Source organism: Bos indicus x Bos taurus, chromosome 13 (genome assembly GCF_003369695.1).
Source record: "Bos indicus x Bos taurus breed Angus x Brahman F1 hybrid chromosome 13, Bos_hybrid_MaternalHap_v2.0, whole genome shotgun sequence".
NCBI lineage: Eukaryota > Metazoa > Chordata > Mammalia > Artiodactyla > Bovidae > Bos > Bos indicus x Bos taurus.
Genome location: NC_040088.1, coordinates 50205952 through 50215675, shown reverse-complemented (window position 1 = coordinate 50215675; position 9724 = coordinate 50205952).

Sequence of the window (9724 nt, the reverse complement as noted above, 5' to 3'; positions counted from 1 at the left end):
CTGCTTCTCTTCACCACCTACACTGAACACCAGAATTTTGAATGCAATTGTCAGTTGAGAGCTCTTCAGTCCCCAAATCTAAATTACAACAATTCCTATCATGTTCTTTTAATGCAATACAATATAGACAATAGAATGCATTAAGCATAAGTGGCTAAATATTAAAATACAATAAACCACCTGTGTAGATTCTGTCATTAACATCAACCCAACTCCCTCCACACTAAGGAATTATAAGAATTCTAAGCTAGATGTAGCTAGGGAAATAATTTATAATTTGATCCTATTAAATTCCTCTTCCTTTGCCATCCTAGGCCTGAATTATTTGCTGACTCTTTTTATTTAAATAATAATTCATGTTCCATAGCGGTACATAGTCTTCCTTGTATGGAAACTTTAATGATCTCTTACATAGAAAATTCTGGCCTCTCTTTGTATGATTGTTCAGGTTCATAATTTAATTAAGTCTTTATCAATTGTGTTTCTATCCCTATAGCTATTCCAGTTCCTTTTGGACCTCACAAATCTATACGATGCAGAAATTCTTGCCAGTTCAATTTAGTTCGGTCACACAGTCGTGTCCGACTCTTTGCGACCCCCAAGCACACCAGGCTTCCCTGTCCATCACCAACTCCTGCAGTTTACCCAAACTCACGTCCATTGAGTCAGTGATGCCATCCAACCATTTCATCCTCTGTTGTCCCCTTCTCCTGCCTTCAATCTTTCCCAGCATCAGGGTCTTTTCCAGTGAGTCAGTTCTTCGCATCAGGTGGCCAAAGTATTGGAGTTTCAGCTTCAGCATCAGTCCTTCCAATGAATATTCAGGACTGATTTCCTTTAGGATAGACTGCTTGGGTCTCCTTGCAATCCAAGGGACTCTCAAGAGTCTTCTCCAACACCACAGTTCAAAAGCATCAATTCTTCGGAGGTCAGCTTTCTTTATAGTCCAATTCTCACATCCATAAATGACTACTGGAAAAACCATAGCTTTGAATAGACAGACCTTTGTTGGCAAAGTAATGTCTCTGCTTTTTAATATGCTGTCTAGGTTGGTCATAGCTTTTCTTCCAAGGAGCAAGCATCTTTTAATTTCATGGCTGCAGTCACCATCTGCAGTTATTTTGGAGCCCCAAAAGATAAAGTCTCTCACTGTTTCCATTGTTTCCCCATCTATTTGCCATGAAGTGATGGGACAGGATGCCATGATCTTAATTTTCTGAATGCTGAGTTTAAGCCAACTTTTTCACTTTCCTCTTTCATTTGCATCAAGAGGCTCTTTTCTTCACTTTCTGCCATAAGGGTGGTGTCATCTGCATATCTGAGGTTATTGATATTTCTCCCAGCAATCTTGATTCCAGCTTGTGCTCCATCCAGCCTGGCATTTTACATGATGTACTCTGCCTAGAAGTTAAATAAGCAGGGTGACAATATGCAGCCTTGACGTATTCCTTTCCCTATTTGGAACCAGTCTGTTGTTCCATGTCCAGTTCTAACTGTTGCTTCTTGACCTGCATAAATATTTCTCAGGAGGCAGTTTTCAGGTGGTCTGGTATTCCCATCTCTTTAAGAATGTACTGCAGTTTGTTGTGATCCACACAGTCAGAGGCTTTGGTGTAATCAATAAAGCAGAAGTATGTTTTTTTCTGGAACGCTCTTGCTTTTTGGAAATACTTCTAGTAATACTCATTTTTTTAAACTATAGTTGATTTACAATATTATTTTAGTTTCAGGTGTACAACACGGTGATTCAACACTTTTATAGGTTACACTCAATTTAAAGTTATTAAAAAATAATAGCTGTATTTCCCTGTGCTGTACAACATATCCTTGTTGCTTATCTACTTTACACATAGCAGTTGTGTCTCCTAATCCCTTACCTCTATCTTACCCCTCCTCCTTCCCTCTCTCCACAATAACCACTAGTGTGTTCTCTATATCTGTGAGTCCATTTCTGTTTAGTTATATTCATTCATTAAAAAAAAATTTTGGATTCCACATATAAGTGATTTCATACATTCTGACTTATTTCATTAAGCATTATATTCTCTAGGTCCATCCATGTTGCTGCAAATGACAGAATTTCCTTTTTTATAGCTAAGTAATATTCCACTACTCAAGGCTATGGTTTTTCCAGTGGTCACGTATGGATGTGAGAGTTGGACTGTGAACAAAGCTGAGTGCCGAAGAATTGATGCTTTTGAACTGTGGTGTTGGAGAAGACTCTTGAGAGTCCCTTGGACTGCAAGGAGATCCAACCAGTCCATTCTGAAGGAGATCAGCCCTGGGATTTCTTTGGAAGGACTGATGCTAAAGCTGAAACTCCAATACTTTGGCCACCTCATGCGAAGAGTTGACTCATTGGAAAAGACTCTGATGCTGGGAGGGATTGGGGGCAGGACGAGAAGGGGACAACAGAGGATGAGATGGTTGGATGGCATCACCAACTCAATGCACATGAGTTTGGGTGAACTCAGGGAGTTAGTGATGGACAGGGAGGCCTGGCGTGCTGCAATTCACGGGGTCGCAAAGAGCTGGATGTGACTGAGCGACTGAAGTGGACTGAATATTCCACTCTGGGCTTCCCAAGTGGTTCAGTACTATAGAAGTTGCCTCCTAATGTAGGAGACGCATAGACTTGGGTTCAATCCCTCAGTTGGGAAGATCCCCTAGAGGAGGAAATGGCAACACACTCTAGTACTCTTGCCTGAAAAATCCATGGACAGAGGAGCATGGTGGGCTATAGGCCACGGGGTCGCAAAGAATCAGACATGACTGAGTGACTGAGCATTGCACAGCTATATTCTATTTTATGTACATCACATCTTTATCCATTCACTATCCATGGACACAGGTTGTTTCTGTATGTTGGCTACTGTAAATAGTGCTGCTATGAACATCAGGGTGCATGTTTATTTTTGAAGTGGTGTTTTCATTGTGGAGGGATATATAATTAGGAGTGGAATTGCTGGGTATGCATAGTATACCATTCATATGGTAGTTCTATTTTAAATTTTTTGAAAAAAACCTCCATACTGTTCTCCATGGTGTCTGCACCAATTTACATTCCCATCAACAGTATACGAAGGTTCTCTTTTCTCCATATCCTCGCCAATATTTGTTATTTGTAGATTACTTGATGATAACAAGTCTGACAGATGTGAAGTGATATTTCATTGTGTTTTTGATTTGCATTTCTCTGATGATAAGCAATGCTAAGATTTTAAGCAGTATGGTCTGTGTCAATGTGTAATTTTTTTCATCACTACCCTGCAGTCTGAGGTTGCTGAGGTGGTCTTGAAAGGGAAGGAGTTCTATATAGTCCAACTTTTTAATAGCAAAAAGAATAACTTTCATATTGAATACTAGATGAAAAATTCCTTTGTTGTATTTTTGCTGATATTTCCAATATCATACTACAAAACATCTCCAACCTAAGGTTTTGCTGTTTAATCATTTCGCTAGGTTCACAATAGGCCAGAATTCTGATAAGTCATATAGGAATAAGAAAGTTGAGTGAGCCAAGACTAAGGGTTCATAAAATGAAGATGGCTGCTGCTGATGGACGCATGCATATTGCTCTCAAACAGAATATTCAGAGAGTGAATACTGATGGTATATGTGGTTCTAGAATACCGTGTCAGCAACATGATCATGGGGAAACATGTAGAGACATTAAGAGAACCATTTTTAAATGAGAGAAATGAGTAGTTGTCTTAGGATATAGATCAAGGAGATTATTGAATATTTTTTAAAAGAATTATATCTGTGCAACTCTTTAACATTGTCTATATTCAGATGATGAGATCCCATTGAGACAGAAGGGAAGAGGGCATGGTACAACCCTTAAAGAATGACATAGCCATTCAGAAAAGCTGGATACAACAAAACCTGATTAGAATCGATTAGGCCCAGGAGGGCAGAATGTTCAACTTCCAGTGGAACTTCAGCCTCCTGATATGCTCACTCTAATACATTTGTTGCTATTCAGTAGCTCAGTCATGTCTGACTCTGTGGCCCCACGGACTGCAGCACATCAGGCTTCCCTGTCCTTCACCAGCTCCTGGAATTTGCTCAAACTCATGTTCATTGAGTCAGTGATGCCATCTAACCATCACATCCTCTTCTCCTCCTGCCCTCAATCTTTCCCACCATCAGGTTCTTTTCTAATGAGTCAGTTCTTCACATCAGGAGGCCAAAGTTTTCAGCTTCAGCACCAGTGAATATTCAGGGTTGATTTTCTTTAGGATTGACTGGTTTGATCTCTTTGCTGTCCAAGGGATTGTCAAGAGTCTTCTTCCAACACCACAGTTCAAAAGCATCAATTCTTCAGTGCTCAGCTTTCTTTATGGTTCAACTCTCACATCTGTACATGACTACTGGGAAAACCATAGCTTTGACTATATGGACCTTTGTCAGCAAAGTAATGTCTATGCTGTCTAGGTTTGTCATAGTTTTTCTTCCAAGGAGCAAGCATCGTTTAATTTCATGGCTGCAGTAACTGTTCTCAATGATTTTGGAGTCCAAGAAAATTAAGTCTGTCACTGTTTCCATTGTTTCCCAACCTATTTGCCATGAAGTGATGGGACTGCATGCCATGGTCTTAGTTTTTTTAATGTTGAGCTTTAAGTCAGCTTTTTCACTCTCCTCTTTCACCGTTATCAAGAGGTTCTTTAGTTCCTCTTCACTTTCTGCCATAAGGGTGGTATCATCTGCGTATCTGAGGTTATTGATATTTCTCCTGGCAATCTTGATTCCATCTTGTGCTCCATCAATTTTGCATGATGTACTCTGCCTAGAAGTTAAATAAGCAGTGTGACAATATACAGCCTTGACATACTCCTTTCCCAATTTTGAACCTGTTGTTTCATGTCCAGTTCTAACTGCTGCTTCTTGACCTGTATACAGGTTTCTCAGGAAGAAGGAAAGGTGGTCTGGCATTCCTATCACCTTAAGAATTTTCCACAGTTTGTTGTGATCCACACAGTCAAAGGCTTTAGTATTATCAATGAAGCAGAAGTAGATATTTTTCTGGAATTCCCTTGGTTTTTCTATGATCCAATGGATGTTGGCAATTTGATCTCTGGTTCCTCTGCCTTTTCTAAATCCAGCTTGTACATCTGGAAGTTCTCAGTTCATGTAATGTTGAAGCCAGGCTTGAAGGATTTTGAGCATTATCTTGCTAGCATGTGAGATGAGTGCAATTGTGCAGTAGTTTCAACATTCTTTGGCATTGCCCTTCTTGGGATTGGAATGAAAACTGAAGTTTTCCAGTCCTGTGGCCACTGCTGAGTTTTCCAAATTGACTAGCATATTGGGTGCAACACTTTAACAGCATCATCTTTTAGGATTTGAAATAGCTCAGCTGAAATTACATCACCTTCACTACGTTTGTATAAGTTCATATCTCATATCTATGTAATCATAGCCTGCTGCTGCTGCTGCTAAGTTGCTTCAGTCATGTCCAACTCTGTGCAACCCCTTAGATGGCAGCCCACCAGGCTCCCCCGTCTCTGGGATTCTCCAGGCAAGAACACTGGAGTGGGTTGCCATTTCCTTCTCCAATGCATGAAAGTGAAAAGTGAAAGTGAAGTCGCTCAGTCGTGTCCGACTCTTAGCGACCCCATGGACTGCAGCCCACCAGGCTCTTCCGTCCATGGGATTTTCTAGGCAAGGGTACCACTTGCCTAGAAAAGTGGTACCAAGCGAGTGGGGTGCCATTGCCTTCTCCGGTAATCACAGCCTAGACTAAGTCAAATTTCTTGCCTTCCATAAAGCCCCTCATTCCTCTTCTCAGCCTAGTATTACAAAGCAATTAAAAAGTAGATAGGACTTCCCTGATGGACCAGTGGTTAAGAATCCACCTGCCAATGCAGGGGATAAGCATTCGATCCCTGGGTCAGGAAAATTCCACGTCCCATGGAGCAACTAACCCTGGGAGCCACAACTACTGGAGCTCCGCACCCCACACCCAGCCCCCCACCCCAAGAAGTCACTACAGTGAGAAGTCACTGCAGTGAGAAACTCGAGCACCACAGTGAAGAATAGCACTTGCTCACCATACCTAGAAAAAACTTGTGAGCAGCAATGAAGACCCAGGACAGTTCAGTTTAGTTCAGTTCAGTCACTCAGTCATGTCTGACTCTGTGACCCCATGGACTGAAGCACACCAGGCCTCCCTGTCCATCACCAACTCCTGGAGTTCACTCAAACTCATGTCCATCGAGTCAGTGATGCCATCCAGCCATCTCATCCTCTGTTGTCCCCTTCTCAACCCACCTTCAATCTTTCCCAGCGTCAGGGTCTTTTCCAGTGAGTCAGTTATTTGCACCAGGTGGCCAAAGTATTGCAGTTTCAGCTTCAGCATCAGTCCTTCCAATGAATGTTCAGGACTGATTCCCTTTGGGATGGACTGGTTGGATCTCCTTGCAGTCCAAGGGACTCTCAAGAGTCTTCTCCAACACCACAGTTCAAAAGCATCAATTCTTTGGCACTCAGCTTTCTTTATAGTCCAACCCTCACATCCATACATGACTACCGGAAAAATCATAGCTTTGACTAGACGGACCTTTGTTGGCAGGACCCAGGAGAGCCAAAAATTAATAAATAAATACCATTTTTTAAAAAAGTGAATTTAGAGACTTCTCTGGTGGTTCAGTAGTTAAAACTCCATGCTTCCTCTGCTTGGGCACGGGTATCAAGCCTGGTTGGGGAAATAAGATCCCACATCCTGGAAGGCCAAAAATGAAAAAAAGAAAAATAGCTGAATTTAACAGAGAAAATGAAGATTACTCTTGTACTAGGAACTGCATTTAGTTATGAGGAAGAGACCCCACAAAACAGTACTTCAAAACAAATTAGTGGTTTTCTAATTTTTTTTTCTCCCATGTAGAAAAAGATCCACATGGTAGGGTGGCTCCACAGAGCCTAGCTTTCTTCTTTCTGTTCAGCTACTCATGGCCTTGAGCTCTCCTCCCTGTTGTCAAAACAGAGCTCCTGACTCCACCCAGGTGTGGCGACCACACTCCCAGCAAAAGAGGGCGAAGGTGAGGAGCAAAAGGCACCTCCCGCTGAGTCAGCCCCCTTCACAAGCTTCCTTGACCAAAGGACCTCTGATTAAACCTCGTTGTTTAAACCTATGTGGGAAACTTAGATCATCTAGGGGGCAAACCCAGTATAAAATCCAATTTTATTAGGAAGTGCCAAATTGGCACTTGCCATGGGCACTTGCCATCTACCTCTACAAGGATTAAATCATGTGCTGCTGCAGCTGCTGACCTTCAACAACTCCTGAAAGGAGTTAGGGGTAAAGATCAGAAATGAGGCACTCTGTGCTTGAGGGGGTAGGGGGAGGAAGAGAGGGAGGGGAGGAACTGGCAGGACAGGTCTTCAGATAGTTCGATATTTTCAGGAGCTGATTTTATGAGCCCAATTCCTATATCTCCTCGTATCTAGAAAACCACTAAAAATCCTTCATGGCTATTCCTCATGACTAGCAGAAAACTTCACGATACTAGCAGAAGCCTTCTGCAAAAATATGTGCCTGATTGTAAGTATTCCCCCCTCACCAAAATCACATTTATAATGACTTTCCCCCTCCTGCCTCTTTGGAACAGTTTCTCAGAGCTATCTTAGGTGCTGTCTCCCAGGCTGCAGTCCTCATTTTGCCCCAAATAAAACTTAACTCACAGCTCTCAAGTTGTGCCTTTTTTTTTAAGTGGACTAAGGAAAGATGGAAACTGGATAGTCAGCAAGCAGTCTCAGCCACACTGAAGGTCACAAGCTGCTCCTGGGAATGACCCTTCTTGAAAATGCCACTTGGCTTGCAGTAGATGAAAGTAATCTAAAGACATCCCACAACTGGTAAAGAGATCTGAAGTAAACACTCTTAGCATTTCTGCCAAATAGTCGAGCATTTGGGAAAGAAAAAAATCTGGTGAGTTGGTGCTTGAAAATATTTTGCCCCCAAAAATGTAATTAATGGTAAACTTCACTATTCTTAAGAAGAAAAATATGGGGAAAGTCGTAAGGATAAAATTTAAAGGGTTTACCCAAGACCACACAAATAACTAAAAAAATTTGTTCAGTTCAGTTCAATTCAATTCAGTCACACAGTCGTGTTTGACTCTTTGCGACCCCATGAATTGCAGCACGCCAGGCCTCCCTGTCCATCACCAACTCCCGGAGTTCATTCAAACTCACATCCATCGAGTCAGTGATGCCATCCAGCCATCTCATCCTCTGTCGTCCCCTTCTCCTCCTGCCCCCAATCCCTCCCAGCATCAGAGTCTTTTCCAATGAGTCATCTCTTCGCATGAGGTGGCCAAAGTACTGGAGTTTCAGCTTTAGCATCATTCCTTCCAAAGAACACCCAGGACTGATCTTTAGAATGGACTGGTTGGATCTCCTTGCAGTCCAAGGGACTCTCAGGAGTCTTCTCCAACACCACAGTTTAAAAGTGTCAATTCTTCGGCGCTCAGCTTTCTTCATAGTCCAACTCTCACATCCATACGTGACCACTGGAAAAACCATAGCCTTGACTAGACAGACCTTTGTTGGCAAAGTAATATCTCTGCTTTTGAATATGCTATCTAGGTTGGTCATAACTTTGCTTCCAAGGAGTAAGCGTCTTTTAATTTCATGGCTGCAGTCACCATCTGCAGTGATTTTGGAGCCCACAAAAATAAAGTCTGACACTGTTCCATGGAAAAGAAATGCAAAAAAGCAAAATGGCTGTCTGGGGAGGCTTTACAAATAGCTATGAAAAGAAGAGAAGTGAGAAGCAAAGGAGAAAAGGAAAGATGTAAGCATCTAAATGCAGAGTTCCAAAGAATAGCAAGAAGAGATAAGAAAGCCTTCCTCAGCGATCAATGCAAAGATATAGAGGAAAACAACAGAATGGGAAAGACCAGAGGTCTCTTCAAGAAAATTAGAGATACCAAGGGAACATTTCATGCAAAGATGGGCTCGATAAAGGACAGAAATGGTATGGACCTAACAGAAGCAGAAGATATTAAGAAGAGGTGGCAAGAATACACAGAAGAACTGTACAAAAAAGATCTTCATGACCAAGATAATTACTATGGTATGATCACTCACCTAGAGCCAGACATCCTGGAATGTGAAGTCAAGTGGGCCTTAGAAGGCATTACTATGAACAAAGCTAGTGGAGGTGATGGAATTCCAGTGGAGCTATTTCAAATCCTGAAAGATGATGCTGTGAAAAAAATTTCTTAGCACCATGTATATTCATTTATTAGGGCCCACACATGGAAATCTGGCCATTTCCAAATTGTAACTTTGTTTATTCCTTTATTTTTATTGAATATAGTTTCATGTGCTATACAGTAGGACTTTATTGTTTTGTAACTCTGTTTATAGTCATTAGGATTATAAGCTTTGTTTTAAGCTAAGAATATATTTTTAAGAAACAACTGGAGGACTTCCCTCATGGTCCAGTGGTTAAGAATTTGCCTGCCAATGCAGAGGACACGAGTTCAATCCCTGGTCCAGGAATATTACACACCTAAGCCCATGCACCACAACTATTGAAGACTGCCTTCCAGAGTCCATGCTCTGCAACAAGAGAAGCCACCGCAATGAGAAGCCCGAGCACCGCAACTAGGAGTAGCCTCCACGCACTGTAACGAGGAGACTTGAGAGCCTGGAGGTTTCAGTGATGGTAAGATCAAGAGAAGCTGTGGTGAAGTGGAGAAAAAACTCCACG